Here is a 19,454-nt window from a genome sequence, read left to right as displayed (position 1 = left end):
GATGATACAGGTTTGCATCACCTAATTCCTAAATCAACCCTATAACTTTTCATTGACTGAGACTATCTCTGTAGGCAAGCCTTAGTTTCAATAACCTCAAGGATGAATTACCTATCAGAGATAAGGTATTACTAATATGGGGGCCTAAACTAAAAGCAGTAACATCTTGTGTAAGCATGTGTATGACTGAACAGTTTTAATTTTGGCAGAAAAAAATGGTACAATAACTACCACTTTAATTTTTGGCTCTGCTTTACCATACTCATATGGCATACGTGAGAACATGTGTGAGTCCAAAAGAACAGGAAGAAAAGAAAACCTAAATCCAAGTAAGTAAACTTAATCCAGTTTGTGCTCCAAACTTCCTAGAGATCTGGATGCAGAACTTCAGTTTTACTTGCATGACTGATTTAACAGTATAGTATGTGACGAAAACTCATGATATCCATGATTTTATAAGGCAAGCTATTTGTGCTTAGAGAATAATTACAGAGGCCAGTTAGAAAGCCTGTTCTGAATGTTAAAGAAAGGCCCTTATTCTGGAAAAGGGTCCTATTCATCGCAGCTCTTTAGTTCATGCTTATGTCACACTGAAGCTAAAGCACTGAAGAGCAGTTCTCATAGTACAAGAGACTTGAGCACTAGACTTCACCCAGAAATTAGACCTGGGGAATTAATACAGGTGTAGAAAAGGGAACGCTGGAAGTATTTTGAAGTAAGAGGAACCAGTTGATACCAAGATCTTGGCCCCTACACAGCTCCATGGGGACAATTCCAGTGCCATGAAGGGCTTATAGAGGTAGCTCAGCTCACCACTTGAAGATTAATTTCATAACACACAAAGGAGTTACACAAAGGAGTAACTCTGTATGCAGAGTGTGAAGAAGTGGTCTACCTTCTAGCTGGTCTGATTCTTCATGTTCTTGAAGTATCCTGGGAAGAGAGACTTGAGGGGAGGCGCGGAAGGGAGAAATTACACATAAATTGGGTAAAATCTCCAGATTATGGTGCTCAGCTTTCTTCCCATCAATGACTAAAAGAACCCTTTTGGCTTGTTCTGGGGTTTGGGTTTTGATTCTAATTTGTTCTTACTTGAATATGTTGTTCTTGGTTTTGTAGTACCCCACACAAGAACTTTCAGTCCTTTCACTTTACGGCAAATGTCACTACAGGCCACTGCAAGGGTAAAATCTGCTGAATTCACTGTCTCTCCTCCATCCCTGCCATGACTCCATGCAATTTCATATTAACAGCAATGCAAGGCCACATTTCATACAGTATCTTTTTTTCTTCCTGGAGAATTGCTTTAGTCATGTTGTGTTAGTGGGATTTTCTTTTTGTTTTGAGAGCAGAAGAGAATGGAAGACGACTATGGAAATGGTAGTCTTTCTATGAATAGTTTTAATGGAAATAACCTACTCCTACATACTTTGGTTTGCAACACAATTTTTCTTTTAAACTATATGATAAAAGGAAGGGGGGGCACTCCTCTCAGCAGGAAAAGAAACCCCCAAGAACTTTTTTTTCTGAGCAACAGCATTCAGAAGTCTCTCAAATGACATTCTTTATAAAGCTGTTACTGTATCACAGGCCAGATTAAAGTGAATTTACTAAGTCCTAGTTCTCCTTAGATCTAAATCTGTCTTTAGATGACCTTCCTGATTTAATCCAGATCATGAGCATGCTCAACATCCTTTCCTATATATTTGGTAGAAGTGACCGAAATGGAATGCAGTATCAGAGCTGCCCTTATTGGTAATTTATCTAGGAGGTGTTCCTATAAATGATAAGCACAGTTCTCCTTTTTTTTGTTATGCTTTTATGAAAGGCTCATCTAACCCACTGATATCCTGAATAGGTGTTCCATTATAAAGGACATGGTGTTTTTGCTATTGTAATACTGTGTTTTTTTTCTGCAAAATGTATTAAGTTTTTGAACTTAAAACTACTAAGGGGAAAAAAGAGAAAATTCAAAGAACTAAAAATAAAGAGAAACAGCTCTTTTCTCTGGGTTTGTTTTTTAATGGAATCATCTTATATTTAGATGCCATTGGTCAAAATATACTCTTTATTTCTAGACCTCGCCTAGTTTAAATTTTCATGCCATTAAGTGCCTTGTCCTCCAAATCTGAGGGTCAAGTCAGCAAGACCTAGTGAAATATAGTGTTAAGGCATGATCAATTGTACTGTTATGGTACTGCACTGTTTCCACTATCTAGGAGAGATTTGCTAGGTCTACTTCCAGTGTCCAGACCTTGCAGGCTGAAAATCCTTCAGAAAAAAAAGTTTCTTTGTATCTTTTAATTCAGTATTCAACCACAGCTATGACTCTATGGCAACAAAGTGGGGATTTCAAAAGATATGGAAGAAACAAAGAAAGAAACTCAAAAAGAACAGGATCAACTCAAAGCAGACATTGCTAAAAGCAGAATCCTGCATGTGATGTCCTTAAAGTTCAGCCTTTAAGAAACGTCCTATTTACAGATTAGTTACCAGTACTATTGTACTGACATCATAGAATTAAGCCTTTCCAAATGAAGACGAGGAATGACCCACCTCCCAGAAGGTGCTGAAAAGTTTTATACTGAATACAACTCAAATTAGAGATGACCTATGGCAACAGAGAAAAGGATATGATTTAGCAGACAAGTTTGAATGCTTGATGCTCATTAATGTATTTAAATATGTATTCTAATTAAGGATGATCATAATGATTTTTCCCAGACTGCACATCATTTTCTATCATTATGATAATGGTCTGAGTATCTTTGTATTGGACTAAAAGAATATATCTATTTAAGCTTGTGTTTAAATGACTGTTGGAAGTGTAATTCTCAGTCGGCAGGCTACAGCACCAAAGCTAATGTTTGCTGAGCACTGTATTTGAACTCTGCTATGAACTGTTTGAGCAAGAGTTTCTAACACACAGTTTAGCTTGGGTAGTTTTCAAAAATGCAGTCCTTGTCCTTGCTGAATATGAAAGGCAAAGCAGAACTTTTTTACCAAGACCCATTCTGCTACCAGAGAGCTGCAGCACCCTCCTGATTCTGAGTGCCCAGGAACACCTGGGTATGGCTTATAGAAAAAGATTTATTGCTTGCAGCTGGGAAACACAAGAAAGGAGTTGTTCCTAATATAATCTTCTATATTGTGTGCAGCTCAGGTATTAAGTATATCCATGATAGACAAACACCAATATAAGAATAAGTGTCCCCACTTACAATGAGATATAATATTTCCACTTACATGTAATGCTGACGTAAATTGAAATAAGGGTATAGCTTCAATCCATTGTTCATGAAGAAGAATAAGGTGCACACTGTACAAGAGAAAAACAAGTGTATTACTGATGGCAGGAGCTCTGTGACCCGACCTTCAGATTTGAATGTACAGCCTACCTTGACACTATAAGCATGCTTGGAGCAGGCAGCAGCTGTGCCTAAATAACTGCAATTTGTTACAACACTGGAAGACAGAAAATATGAAAAGCTCTTCAGAAAACATCCCTAGTATCATGTCATTAAAATTGTTTATCAGTTAGTGAGTCAAGAAATTAGGGCACTAAAAAGACGGCTGTGGTGAAGGACCAGAGAACACAAGTCTATTACTGAAGCTCAGGAACCAGCAAGCACATGTTTTCCTTTAAGCATGTGACCTTGTTTTCTGTCTCTCCTTTCTATCTGTAATTTGCTTCCTAGATGAAGAATAATCTTCTTTCTCAGCAGATCTAACCTTGTCCCAGTGCCTGCCCTCATCTTTCTTCTGCTCCTTATATGCCTGTTTCATTTCTTTCTCTTCAGCTTGTATCTACTTCTGGCTGTGCAGCACACCAAAAGCTATGTTTACTTGGTAGTTTTGTGCTCAAATGAGGGACAGAGTGAGCCCATTCACTAGGAGTGCTCATGGCAGAGCCGAGATGTCCCGTATTAACTTTCTATACTTAGCACAATAAATGTAGATGGTCACATTTTTTCAATCAAAACATTTTTCACCAAAAGAAGGAAAAGGCCTCTCCTGAAATGGATACTTTTGGAGACATTGTGTTTTGTTCAGGTTTTTCTTTTTTGTCTATAGCTAAGTGAGCCCAAAATATTTCATCTGTGTTTCTAAAAGCCAAGATTTTATCAAAACATTTCAAAAAATTGGAAAATAAAGCTGGACTTCTGCATGCTCAGCTGTTTCAGTTGAACCTTTCTGTTAATATCTTTAAACAAAATATTTCTTGAGTTTTTCTGTTACATGGAAACCACCATTTTCTATTCAACCCCAGTTATAATAGCTATAGCTTTGGGCTGAGGACTCGAGGTACATTCTGGAGGCAGAGAGCTAGAAAAGGCCTACTTGTCTCAGAGGCTGGTCAAAGACCTTTGCTTTTTCATAGATACCTCATCACCTCAGCTTACTCTTCCTCCAAACCCAGTGTTTACTGCTTCTGCTTCACAGCAGGCATGCAGACAACAAATAAAAAAAGACTTTCAGCAGGCTGGTTTTAAACTCAGTTTCCACGTAGATGGGAAGAAGACATATAGCTCTTTATTTTACACCATTGAGAGCCTCAGAGCAGATTTTCTTAAATAACCACTTCAAGTACTGAGAGTTGTTGAAATTATCCAAGGCTTTCTAGTTGCTAAAATATTCCCTCCCATATGCTGAGTGTCCACTTTGAAAACCTTGCTCATTCTTTCCTGCATCTGGCATAGATTTCCAGGGGGGTGGGGTGGGCTCTGCGGTCGGCATAAGAGGAGCCCAACTTCGCAGCTGCCGTTTCCTTCCTCTGACAATGCAAAAAATATCTTCAAGGAGGGAATCCCATTTAACATGCAAGTGGTAATACCAAAGATGCTTTAGCTTCTCATCCACTTTGTGACAGTGTCCTGAAACAAAACAGTGCAGCTAATATTAGCCCACAGGCTCCCCCCCACCTCAAGTCTTCATCCCTTTTCTTAACTCCTGTTGTGACTGAGCTCAGCATAAATACCATAAAATCAAAATGTAGTTATTTACGGTGAACAATTTCTTTGATAAGCTTCATCTTCTTTCAGATATTTTTTCCAGCCAGCTTTGATTTTTATACATCGATTTACATTCAGTTGTTACGTACCAACTAGAATACCAGTCACAGACTATTTTTTCCCTGTTTTTAATAGTATTTCTGCATCCTGGCAAAACTGGGTACATAGGATGTTTTGCGATAGGATAAAGAAATCATACCAGGATCAGGGTATTGTCCGTATGTATAGTGGAAACACTGGATGTTATGATCTAAACAGAAAAGGCAGAAGCACCACAGATGTTAAAGCTTAATCAGAATCCCATAGTGAACTTATGTAACCAAAACTTAAATACAGTGTGAGGACACTTAGCTGTAGCAATTGGAACCAGCAGAGACCTCAGCCTTGTCTTGTTCTATATGGAAAGCGATTTGCTTATTTAATTAAAATATAAACAACATAAAGCTTGTGTTTAGCTGCAGGTAGGCAAGCATGTTTATGAACTTTAACCACAATAATATTGTGCCCAAAGAGAGATTTTTCCTACACCTTGGCCTAGCTCTTGCTTCCACAGTCACATTGTCACGTCACATGGACTTGATGATCTTAAAGGTCTTTTTGAAACTAAACGATTCTGATTCTATGATTATTGGGTGGTAACAAGTCACCACTCTCCAGCGCATCTCTGGAAACAGCTGGTGTGGGCTCTCTCGCTCTGTAGGCAGAGATAGTCTTAGTTAGCCATGGATCAACAACATGGTTACTAGCACCCCATGTGTATCGGGGTGCCCTGCTGTTAAAGCCAACCCGATGCGAGGGCCATGTCGGAGTCACGCAGCCCAGAGCCCCTACTAGGGGCTGGCAGTCGCAGTGACAAAACCTGGTGCCCAACCTGCTGAAGGGTGTTGTCAGCTGTACAGTGTTGATTACCACCAGAAGTGCTATAATCACATCCCAGAGCAGGGTAAAGACAACTTGTCTTTGATCCTCTTAAAAATTCACTGAGATGTTGCTGACCTTAGCTAAAAAATGCAAGAGAGACAAAAAAAAAAAAAAAAAAAAAAAAAAAAGAGAGAGAGAGAAAAAGAGGAGGGAAAAAAGAAGAGGGAAAAAGAAAGGGGGAAAAAAAGAGGGGGAAAAGGGGGACAAAGAGGCGAAAGTGGGAAAGGAAGAAGGGGGGGAAAGGGGAAAAAGAAGAAAAAGAGAAGAGGAAGAGAAGAGGAAAAAAGGCATATTACAGACACGGGCTCAGAGATGGCAGTTCAGTTTCTCCAGTCCACACATAGCATGGTTAATGGAGAAAACTGCTGAAACTGGTCAAGTTTAGCTAGCAGGTGTGAACTCTGCTCAGCCTAACTTAAGCTAGATGTCCCTGTCAAGATTAATCCTCGAGCCGAGACACTTCTCTGAGCATGTCAACACAGCCACAAAGTGGCAGCCGCAGCTGATCTGGGCACTTCAGGACGGGGTTTAGGGCATGCTCAGGGGCCAGCGAGAAGCAGTGGGCACTGCAGCTCAGTGGGTAAGTAGGGGCTGCGTAGCAGTGTCCTTGGCTCCTGCTTGACCTGCTTTCTTCCCTGCCCATTCCTCTGCACATCCCTGGGCAGTGGGGGAAGTGTATGCCACAGCCAGGTCTGACATCTGGCCCAGGACACAGGAGGGAGCGGTGTAGCTTTTCCCTCCTCGCACACCCACAGCCCAGCTGGGCCCAGCTGGCCCTACACACTCACTGGACTGGGAAAAGATATGAATTACAATCACTTAGACTACCTGAATTAAGCACTGAGAGTCTAAGTGCTTTAGAAGAGTTTGCCTTTAGAGGGGTTTTCTCTGCATGCTTTATTTCTCAGCAGGAATACAGAAACTTTTTTGATCCAACTGCTAGTCCAGCTTATTCTACACGAAGCTATAATTTTCAGTGCCTTTCCATCAGTGCCATACTTGTTATCTATTTAGATGGGAATGCCCATTCCTCTTTTTCAAACAATGTAAACTATACAAGCAATTGGATTTTAGTCCAAAACCAAAAAGCTAGTACAAAAGATGCATCAAACCTTAAGCTGCCCCTATGCATCGAGTAGTCAACATTCATCACATACATTGCTTTTGTGTTCTCTGCATCTGAATTTTGTTCAGTGGAAGTGTTACCATGGCTGACCATTGTTTAAGTGATGAGTGACCATCTCCAGGAAAAAAAAAAGAAATCTTTATATGGCAATGATCAAACCCATTCAGTGCAAGGAATTATTGTCTGCCTGTGAATTGTTCAGCCTGCAGGGATCTCAATGAGTCCTGGGTGACTCAAGATAAACGTATTAATTTCTCTGTTTGTCTCCACTGCAATAGATTATCCATGGATAATTTCTACAAAGGTTTTCTGTCTTTGCCCCTTCCCAAGTTGTTTGTTCTTAGTTCTATGGAATCTACCTCGTGCAATTAGGAACCTGGAGTACTTTGATTTAAAATCTGCTAATTAGTGTATGCAATTTCCTTATGCCCATGCTTAAGCAAAATTAAAATACTATATCTCCCTTAATCTCTCTGATAGGGTTCACAAGGTCAGCCCTTGTTTAATAGCAGAGTTTCACCCAAAACACCATGCAGCTGAAGCAAAAATGAGTCTTTGCACAGTGAAATAAATACATTAAGAGGAGGATTAAGGATGACTGAAGTTTTGTGGCTTTGTTTTGTTGTTTTCAGGGGTTTTTGGCTGGGTGATTTTTTTTTCCCCCCCCGATTATCAGGTATTGAAATCCAAAGTGAAAAACATATATTCCTCCCTTTTACACTCTTCTTCCTAACAACAGTCAGACCATTAAAAAGGGGAGAAGAAGTAGTAAACAAAGAATACTTCTTGTTGATGGGTCAGTTGCAGTTTTATGTAGGCTGAAAAGTAGATTGTAATCCTGTGAAACGGCAGCATACTTTTGTTCCTCCCTCCCTGCCCCCATCCTGAAAACACACATGGCTTGACAAAATGCCACTAGAACGTGCTTGAAAACAGTGATCTCATTGTGAAGGCTGAAAACTTAGGGCTCAGTATAGTTGGATGATTGAGAAGCACAACATGCTCAACAGATGTAAAAACTGTATAATTCATGACTTTCTCAAGTGGGGAATGAGCTTCCACAGCCAGTTACTAAACCACTGCAAGAGGTGTAAAATATCCAGCGATTTCCTATTCGAGTGCACCAACTATTTCAGATATGCACATACTACTTGTGAGTTTTGGCTAGTGGTCACTGGGGTTATTTCTCTCCGCTCTGTTCTGTACTTGTTTTGGGGTATTTTAATAAGAGAGGAGAGACTTCACATTTTATCCTTGGTTTTCCTATTAAATGGTAGGGAGGTAGGGGGAAGGGAACAAGCAAACAAACTCTAAGCAACTTAAGTCCAGAGAAAACTTAAAAGGAGATTACAAACCTCGGACTTCCCACTTGTCTTAGTGAGCTGGCAGGAAAGCCAGTTTAAGCCAGCTGGATTTGTTGTTCCCTTGGGTCTGCAATCCTGCATAGACCTCCCTGACAGACTCTGAAATTTTGGAAAGGTAAACTGAGGCTTGCACGTTCCCTTTTCCTTTTTTTTCAAAGAGTTTCCATCTCTTGCTTTCTTCTGAACCTCAAAAGCCAAAGCAGTTCATTTCTGAAACTTTTCTAAAAATTCCCAGATTTTGTTCCTTTAAAATTAAGCAGCTCTCTCTGCTACTGCACATAGTTTCTGCAGGGCCTCACGGGGGAAGGCTGCTGATGTTTCTTGTCTCCAGATCCAGCAGGCAGCTGGAAGACATTTTACCTTCCCATACTACAGGTTAGAAGAGTGTCAAGGCTGCTCTAAATTGTGCCCAGAGAACTTCTTGCTCACTGAGGACTGTCATTCCCATCCTGGCTGCACCTTCTCTGGCTCCAGACATATTCTCCAAAAGGAGAGCACCTATCCCTGCCTTTGTAAAACTACTTCATATCAATACTGTCAATAGAATCACGTACCAGAAAAATAAATAAAATAAAATCAGTGCAATCAGTACAATCCTGGGTGCCATATTGCCAGCATCTGATCAGAGAATGGAGAGTTAACGTGGGGAACAGAAAATCAGCCTTGGCGCATCAGATGTGTCTCAATATGTGTATGTTTTGAAAGAGGATCTCTTCACAAGAAGAGCATGAATGAGGCAGAACTATGGTATATCCACTACCTACTAGAGGTTTGAAGAAGTCTTCCCAAATTAACATGCCTCTTTAATTTAGACTGTGCAGAGCCTTCTAGGCAGCTCGCCAGCCTTCACAGCTGTTGGCAGGTAGAAGAAGACGGAGCAGGAGATAAGAGCAGAAGAGGGAATATTCCTTTTGGGAATATGCAGCCATCTAAAGGCAGATGTTGATTTAGAGATTTCATTTGGCACCTGCCAGAGGTTACCGTGATGTTCATAATTGCTGTCCCCTAGCATTAGTTTATCACTGCTGCCATGCAGTAGCTATTTGTGACAGTGTTTTCATGCAAAACCTAATTTTAAAAGACTCGTAAATTCCCCTCCCTCTTTACTGTTTTGGGTAAAAATTTCTCGTACTCATTGAATGCCCAAGCTGCATTATTATTTCTGGACACTTCTGAGGCTGTCCACGTGTAAAATATAATAGGTTGTCCAGCTGTTACATACGGTCAAATTCTTTATTGAACTGAAATAAATCAGTTCCCCTTCTCCCCTCCTCTCTCTCTTTTTTAAGGCTTCAGATTTGGCAGGTACCTACTCCTGAATGCTGAACTCATGCCTTGCTCCAGTTGAAAAATTTTGATTCACAGAACGCAGGAATAGTGTGTAAGGAACACTGAAAATTAAGTACGCAATTAGTTTTTCTTTTTTCCTGGACCTTATGGAAACAGAGCAAGGTGCATGTCTCCAAGCAGATATAGGCTCACAATAGACAGATGATCTCACTGGCTGGCAAAGAAAATCTTTCTATCCCTGTCCCAGGAGAGTGAGGTTTTTCCCCCTCCTCCAAGTCATCTTCCTGATGCAGTTAAAAACACCCTCGCCTTTCCCCTGTTTTGTTCTCCTTCCTCCACCTCAAGAAACAGTCCCACATTCATGCACAGAATGCACCAAGAAAAAAAAAAGTTAGGTGAAGATTCTTATGTCTAGGTTAATATTACATAACTATAAAAATAGACAACCTCCCTCATCAGCTTTGCGGGCATGAACATGCCACATTGCTACAGGTGATGGTAGGGTGAAAAAGTTGTACTAGTATGTAATAAGGTTGCAGAGCCTTGGCTTTCCTCCAGACTTCACAAGTCAAACTGGCTTGTTTGTCATTTGGAGAAAATTTTGGCAAAAACTAAGTGCACATTTTGTCCCAAGTTTGCATTAGTTGTACTTAGGTTATAAAAAAGGAAATTCCATTTTGTGTTAGCTTTTTACCTGAATTCAGCCTGTTAATCCATTTTCTGCATGTCTAATTCTTATATTCCAAGACCAGAAACATGCATCAGAAAACCACCATTTTTAACAAAGCTTCTGGACTTTGTCAGGGTACTGAGAAAAGCCAGGAGCACGTACGCTTCCACTTCCGCAGACTCCAGTAGACTTGTGGTAACCGAGTACCAGATTTTAGAGAAAAAGAAACACAATCCAAAAAAAATTATGTCCTAAGATTCTGATCCTAACAAACCCATTTTGATTGCCACAAGTGACACAAAAGACTGAGGCTGTCTTACTGGCAATGGTATGAGATGACTTATATTATGCACTCATCACTGTCTAAAATGATGCCCACTCCAAATGCAGTGATAAAAACTCTTCATTACTTATCTGGTTCAGAAAAGTAGAGGACACTAACTAAGAAGGAACAAGAAACCCAGAATTAAAAGACTAACTGTAATGCACAACTTCCTTTCATTCAGCTGACAATCATAAAGGATATTTTTGCTATGCATTATTACTGCATAGCAAGAATATGTGCAGTAATACGTAGTAAGTCAACTGCTGAGCCAGTGAGTGAGAGACTTTCTATGGTTTCAGTGCTTCTACAACTGGGAGGGCTTTCACAGTCCAGTCACAGCTTATTCAACATAACTCAAATAGGTTTTATTATTGTTTGCTTGAGGTATAAGATGCACTAGAGCAATGTTTATTTTCATCCTCTGGTTCATTGTAAGAAATCTCCTCAGTCATAGTTTGGGCAAAACCTGGCTGCTCTGATCCCAGTGGAGTTTGCCCACTCTGTTGTGGGCAATGCCATTGACTTCAGCGGAGCCAAATGTATTTTGTGACTTTATTTCATAAAAAGAAGGACACACAAAGTTAGTTCTTTGCTGCAACTTCAGAATTATGGAAAACAAACATTGCCAGAATTGGCTTATCATCAATGTGATCTCTTGACTTTGTCTCAAGAACAGGGCATATCTTTTTTATTAAGTAAAAAATATATTGATCAAAGTTATTGTGCATTTTCATTTCTGTTCCTCCCTCTCCAGAAGAGTTGTAGTTAAAAAATGAGAAGCCAGATCATCCATCTCCATAGAAACTGGGAGAAAAAGTCAGTGCTGAAGGATATATTTCATATGGCTTGCATGAAGTAGCTCACACTGGAGTTGGTGCTTCATACTGAAGGCTGATGTTGCACCTTCTAACTTTGTTACCTGAGCATTGGCTCTCTCCTATGACAATAGCAAGAGGTAACCTCCCAGTATAGATGCCTCACATCACATCTGGAAGACTCTCTTCTCTCCTAAACACACAGGGAGGCAGGGTTGACACAGGCAGAAATTCTAGGGGACAAAAGCATACTCCAAACATGCGATTTGCAAGTTCTGCTTTTCATGACCTGTGTGGTCTGAAACTTAGTAGGCCTGTGAAATTATCTTTGAGTTACTGCTACAGTTCAAATCGGCAACACTACTAATGCTATCACGTTCACAGTTGCAGATGGGGGACTGGTGGGGGTGATGTTTCCATTCAGGGTCACCCACTACTCATCCCCTCCTCAGCCACCTCAGGTCCACACCAAAATCTGTTAACTTTCATGGAACCCTGTAAAACAACTTTAGCTGCTGAAATTGTCAGTGAAAAGAAAACTGTATGGAAACAAGGCAAATCATACAACTGCTGGAAGACATTTGTCTTCTTGCTGGTTACTTTTGTTTTGGAATCTGGCTTAATCTGAAAGGTTTTGTCACTATTTGTATTTTTCCTGTATTTATAATCATCTGTGTAAGTATCTTGTGTTTGAGGACAGGCACTTTTAAAGTAGAAAGTAAACATTGGCTCAATCCGTACTCCAAAATATTCTAAATAGCAAAGTCTTCTGAAAGCATATTGGTGACCTTGGTTGGCATTGCTGCAGCATGATTACCCTCCGCTCTCTCACAAGGAGAGGGGAAAGTTGGATACTTCAGTCAAAATAAGCAGACTGGCTTGCTTAAAGCCCTACTTACTTACTAAAGTAAACTCAAAATAATGAACTAACTTTGATTCTTAAACAAACATCTTTGAGATCGTTATTTTAACACATCTGGTAACACGAAATGACCTACTCTGAGTCGTGCAAGCCTCCGTGGATACGAGTTCCAAATCCTCATAAGCACAAAAGAAGCCACTCCAAATTTTTATTTTCTTATTTTTCTTCCAATTTGAATCATTTTAACTAAAAGTGTCACTGAACCTACCGTACTTTTTAAGTAGGTGATCAAAGAAGTGGTAAGTATAAAGGAGAAATGAAAAATAAAACCCTGTAGATTATGAATGAGAGAATAGTTGCTGGAGTCTGCAAGATACTTCCATTGTATGGGCAAAACTGACAAGAAATCAATTATTTTTATTCTGAGAGCCATTCCAATCCACAGCACCCATTTGCTGCACTGGACTACTAGGGAGTTTCACTACTGGTGTCCAGGTCTGGCAAGTAGGTAAGAGCTGTTATGAAGGAACTCTTGTACTCAGGAAAACTCTTGCAAGTACTGAAGAAGTTGTCCAAGAGCAACATCACTGCATGATGTGAGCCTACTTGTTGAAGAAAATAGAAAAAAACCTCTTGAACACTGTGAGGGTACTTAATACAAATTTCTTAAAATGCTTCAATTTACTGCATATATATATATATGGTATTTTAATAGTTATTCTGATCTGAGAGTAACTTAGATACATGAATGTTTAAGTTTATCTTAAAACATTCTAAAGGTTAAATTTGTTGAAAGCAAGATAATTAAAGAAGAGTGTGTATAACGTTTGGGTGAATAAAAACTACAGAGTTCCCATTTGTCAAGAAACAATATATCAAATTATGGTCAATTAGATTATTGTAAGAAGGTCCTCGTATACAGTAATACTATATATTTTACTATTTACTAACTCTACGCTTCTTGTATATGTAATTTGGTGACATTACTTCTGGCTTCTGTAACTCTTGGCAATGATGTAATCAAAACTAATCCTGAAGTTGCAAAATCAGTTGTTAATATATCAATGGGATTCAAAAATATCTTTCAGGATAATAACTTTTTAATATATATACACACATATGTACCCATCCCACATTAATCCTAAACATGCATTCATTAACTAAAAAACTCCAAACGTCGATTTGTCCATTTTCTTTATATATATATGCAGGAATTTTATAAACAAAAGTAGTATTTAACTTTTAGTCTGCTGTAAATCTTGATGTTACTTTCACAGAATATTAAAATGATAGTAAACTCCTTACTTTATAATTCCATAAAGTAAGCTTTTTTTCAGAAAAAAACCCAACATTTCACATGATCTTATAAATCCTGTATTAATTTGGTAGATTTGTGGTCTGGAATAATATGAATGGTTTCCAGGTAAACCCTTTGTTTCGTTGAACTGGTGTAATGACCTTTACTAGCCTCAAAACCCAGAATCACTCTTTTTTAGTCAGTACTACTTCTATGCAAATGAGGAAGAGCCTGTCATCAAAGCGCAGGTGTATACTATATCCTGAAGACTTTCAGACACTCTTTCCAATATTAATAAATATTCCCCGGAGAGTATTTATCTTAGTTGTCTTAAATCACTCAAAAAAGGAAAAGTCATTGCAAAAGTCTTTTTCACTTATCCAGTAGAGTTTATACACAGATAAATTCTGCAGTTCATTCAGACAGGTGTCTTGTTTGCCAAAACATATCAAACTTCAGATCTAGTCAAAGCAGGTTTTGGTCCATGTGGTGTGTCACTAATACCACTGTGGTCTTTTCTTATGGAGTAGGGAAAGATCGGTAATTTGTTCAAGATGGCACTAACAGAACCTTGAACCATCTTTCTACCTGTGTGGTTAGAGTGAATCAGAGAAGAAAAAAGAAGTTATTCTTTGATGACTCTACCAAGGACTGACTGCTAGTAAAGCAAGTTGTTTCTATTAAGCAGGATTTGTGAGTTGTACCAGGTGCTTCAGCCTAGAAATCTCAACATTTACAGGGGATTCATTATCATTGAAATACGAATATTTTACTGCATTTTATGAATATTTTACACATCCCTGAATAAGAAGCAATGTCATCTAAGAATATCAGTATAAAATCAGCACCCAGGAGCTAACCCAGTAAAGGCAGAACCACTTCCTGCCTTCTGCTTCCTGCCCTGTGGATATGATTTTCATAATTGCCATCAAACCAGTCCAGGGAAAGCTGCTAGTCCTCTGTGATCCCAGGGAAAGTTAATGACTCACTTTAAATTGCAGTAATTGATAAACATGCTTTTTATTTTAAAGAAAGCAAGTATTTTATTCACTTTTCTGGGATACAGAGAACACCAGAAGCCAAACCTCTTACACAGATTACTGTGAATATCCACCCAGGTCTGTTTTTGAGGAATTTCCTCATCCTGAGTAGTTCCTATGTATTACAAAGTATGAGTCAACATGAGTGAAGGTAGCAGAGACTGTCTCCTAGGGCTGGCTTAATCTCTGTAGCAGGAGGATTGCCATCCAAATTTAGACTAGAATTTGGGCAGTCAAAAGAGTAATTAGTCACTGGAACAAACTGCCAAGGGCGATGATAGTCACTGCCACCAAAACGTCTAAACCAAGTGGCACTTTTGGGCTACTCTGGTGTCCCTACACTACACCACACCTGCACCACTGAGGATGGCCGAGTATTGCATAGACAATGTTGCTCCCTCAGCAGGAGGAGGAGATAGTTGTATGCCCACCTTACTCTGGTTCAGCTTCACAGAAGAGCAATGGAATGAAACCTCAAGCTGTTCTTGGTTTCCTCAACTACTTTACTGCTCTCTCAGGGGAAACGGGAGAAGAGGTTGAATGGTGATTCAAGGACATTACTGGAATTCTTCGGTAACTTGGGTCAGAGTTTAATCACCATTACCCATGGGTGCCAAGTTGAGCTCATCACATGGCACAGAAACTGTTGGCCAGAATTAAACCCACGCAAGAAGAGTTACGTTTGCAAGCAAAAGAAAATATCATTTCTGGGAGGCAGTTGCCGCGGAGCTGTCTCCAATGGTTAAGGGCGTGCACCGAGAGATCCTCAAGGAGAGACCACAAGTTCGAGACATGCATTCCTCACTGACTTGCAGGCAGCACTGCCTGTAATAGACCATGGCAGGTTGGAGATTCCATCAGCTCCTCACTGCTGATGATCTGATTCCAATTACACCAGTTCTTGTCCTTTCCATACAAGATTACAGATCTGGAATTAATCGGAATTAGAAATAAGCAATCTCAACAAAAAATGCAAAACTTGAGATTCTCGCAAGTTGCTCCTCCAGGAATCCTGAGGCTTAAGTCTGCCCCTCCGTAACAGCCTTCAAGGTTAGGCTTGGGTTTACCTATGCATTTAAGTCTTGTAACGTGTTCTCATTTGCTATCATTAGCTCTATTCGGCACTGATACCTCTTGAATATAGATGCTTCATCTTTCTAAGGTTCAGGCCAAAACCCATGCAATTCAGTATCAGCTGAACTCAGATTGACAACAACCCTAAGGCACTGAAACTTTCCGTGTTCTGTACAGACACGCACTCAGATCGTAAAAAAGAAGCAATCAGGTAAATAACTATCTCAGAAACTTTTCTTTGGAAAGAGATGGTAACAAAACTTCATTGACTATATTGACTTTATATTGACTAACAGAAGTCTTCCAATTCATTTCTAGCTGTGGAGGGCACTCAGATGCTACCACAATAAAGACAAGACACTGCACAGAACAGGATTTTTAACAACTTCAGGTGCTTGGCTGTCAGGTTGAATGGCGTTTTTTGTTAAACACCAAGTAGTTGTTCTGAGGAAGTTAAAGCCCATAACAAGTGGAGGAAGGAACGTAGGACTCCCATACTTAACTTGATGCATACTCACTTTCTGAGATTTAAGAGCACAAAGGAAGCGCTAAGGAAAGCCAGACTTGCCAGAAAAAGCGATGAATGTTGTATGCAGTAAAGGTGCATGTATACTTTTATAATGTGTCTGAAATAATAAAGTAATACATAGTCTTAACACACATTTTTCTCCCACCCTAAAGCACCGGCCTCAGGAAGGTAAGAATACATGTTAACCACATACTCTGAATGCTTCCAGGAAAGAGTTTCCTTGAGATCCCAAGAGTTTCTGTTTGTAAATTTGAAAGATGAATATCCCATTCCCAATGGACTGCTTTAATAAATATGATTGCTAAGGAAACAACAACAAAAAGCAATGAGCTCCAAGTCTACACTTCAGGAAACTTAACTGTGAACTGGTAAATTCAGTATGAAAGTTATATCTATAATTAATTGGAAATGATGAATTATGCATTACTTTTTTCCTGTAAAAGCTGAGCTAATGAGAAGGCATATAGATAGACCAAGTGAGGGACTGACTGATCTAAAAATAAGCCACTCCTGCTATAACTAAATACCATTTTGAGGTGCCTGTGTAGTTGTATTACAGCACAACTCATTTCTAAGCTCTCACTTCAGACGGGCATTTTCTTATGTGTTTTTTTCATATTGCTCTCTGGAAGCAGTGGGACAGCAGAAGGGCCTTTCTGTTTTTGAGGTTTTTGGGCAAACGTGGAATCTGCCACAGAGCACGTAGTACAGTGGCTTCCTGGTAGGGTGCAGACGAACTCCTCCAGCTTCAAAAAAATCTCAGTGTGGTACCTTTCCTCAATACGTGACCCCCCAGAGGAAGAAGCATTTTCAACATTTAGTTCTTGCTTCTGTTCCCTGTGATCCTCCCGTGTTGCATGGCAAGGAGGACAGGAGGAGGAGATGGGCAGCATGGGGACCTGTGAGTTATTCACGCTGTTAGTGATAACCCTCACTTCAAATGTGATTTTAAAGTGCATGGGAAAGGCTGTGGTTACATTTAAACCCTTTTCTTGGTCAAAGGCTACTGCCACCTTGTATGCCCTTCCCCAGGGGGCTATGTCTGGAGTCAGTTTAAAGCAGGAATAAATTTGCCTTCCTTCCTCATTTTTGAGCTTCATCCTACTCCTCAAATAGAGCTGTGCAAGGTAAAACACCGAGGGAGTAAGGGAGGCAGACCCAAGGGCAAACCAAACATGCTGGTACTCAGACATCACACAGGAGTCAGGGCCACAGTCAGTGGGGAACATCCCAGGATAGGACAGCTCCTTTTTTGCTGTGATCTGCTATTGCTCAGCAGAACACTGTGTCCTGGTGGTAGTGTTACCACAGGACACCACATGGTTTTTGTAACTGGGTCTTGCACTCCATTGACAATGTAGTTTTGCAGCACAGCCTTCCCAAGAAGCAAGATGTAGGATACCAGAAAGCAGTATAGCAGTTGTTGTAGGATGGCCTGAAACATCACCTTTCCAGGACCATGGCCATCCTTAGGTTCACCTGTGCTCCAGGCTGGACAGGGGTGCATCTTTTGAGTGCTTCTCGTCTAAGCTGTGGGAACCGACTATTGTCATGGCAACACCTGCATGTGGAGGGTACCATTTGTCTCAAACGTTGGGCTCTGCATAACCTCAGCTAGACTGTTGCCTCAGTTAAAGTTAGATCACCATGGCACCAGACAAATGACTTTCAGAGAAAAGCGTCTAGAAGTTGGCATGTGGGTCAGTTCAACCGTTTTGACATTGGCCATTTGCATGGATTTGGACTGAAAGAAATCTGATTTCTCACAAAAGGAAATTTTGAAAATAATTCCTCTGGCCTCAGATATATGGTTGGACAAAATAAAAGTCCACTTTTGCCTGAGTTGTGACTATTTTTTCAAGTAGAGACAGATTTATAAGAGGTAGAAAGAAAGAAGAAACCATGAAAATGTATTTTCAGCAAACAAATAGAGTGCTTTAGTTAGCAAATGCTATAAAAAACAACAATGCCTTAAACTCATCTCCGCTAAATGCCTTTATTTTGACAAATTACCGTTTTCTAGGGGAAGGTCTTCCACCAGCTGTGCCGGCATAAGGCAGAACCTTGTCCATGGGACCCACTACTCAAAAATAATAGCTACATCAGTAGCTAGCACTGAAACGAGCAAAAGGCAGGAAATCAAAGGTGGCAAATAACTAAAGAGGAAACACTAGGTCAAGTGAAACTCCTACAAACACACAGGTTCAAGTAGTCTGTGTCTTGGATCAGGCAAATAGTAGTTTAAACTTCTAACTCAGGAAAGTACAAAGAGATTTACATAAGCCTTTATGCCTTTGCAAAGTGCCATTAATTTCTGACTGAGGCCATGATTTTTTTTGCACCGGAAGGGTTTGAAACAGGAAAACAGATTACTGAAGGAAAGCAGTGCACCAGCCACAGTATCAGATATTTGTTTCCACTGGGACACAACAAGGAAGGATATTTCTAAAGGCGCACACAAGCAACACAAAACACTGCATATAGGCAAGCTCCACAGTTGCCTTTCAAAAAAATCTACAAGACTGGCAAGGAAAAGGATGGTTTTACTTCTCAAGGAGAGCCAGAAGTCGTGCCCATCTTTGTTAATCAGTCTCACAGAATTGCTACCATCTCCATACACTGTACATCCAACAGTCAGGCACACTCTTGCCAACACATACGTGGGCCTAGACCCACTGACTCTAGAATTTAATGCAAAGCATGCTTTCAGCAGCAAGAGGCATATTTTTGTGATCGTGAAGAAAAGTTGCCTTCCTTCTGTTCTTAAAACAAATGGGATTGTTCCATATTTCCAGAATATCAGATATTTATTTCATAACAATGCTGTATTACAGTGATGTATGTTTACAATAAAAAATGCTGAAGTGATGTATTTCCTAATTACATTCTCAAAGAATTCACATCCAATACCAGAGTCTGAGCCACCTCCCAAAAGCAATAATAGGGGTCCTCTCCACTAGCCTGGGAGGGAAAATAAGCCCACAAGTCATAGAAAATTACATTTAAAATTCTTTATAGAGGGTAAAGTGGCCTTTTAGGCAGCTCTTGAATAAATGGAAAGCAGCCCACAGGAATCCTGCCGTTAATTTTGACAGTCTTTGGATCTGTCCCTATTGTTTCATTAAAAAC

This window comes from Nipponia nippon, unplaced genomic scaffold (assembly GCF_047370975.1).
Source record: "Nipponia nippon isolate SJK-2023a ecotype South Korea unplaced genomic scaffold, ASM4737097v1 scaffold_2, whole genome shotgun sequence".
NCBI lineage: Eukaryota > Metazoa > Chordata > Aves > Pelecaniformes > Threskiornithidae > Nipponia > Nipponia nippon.
The sequence above is the reverse complement of the archived record's forward strand: the minus strand, read 5'-3'. Positions refer to the sequence as shown.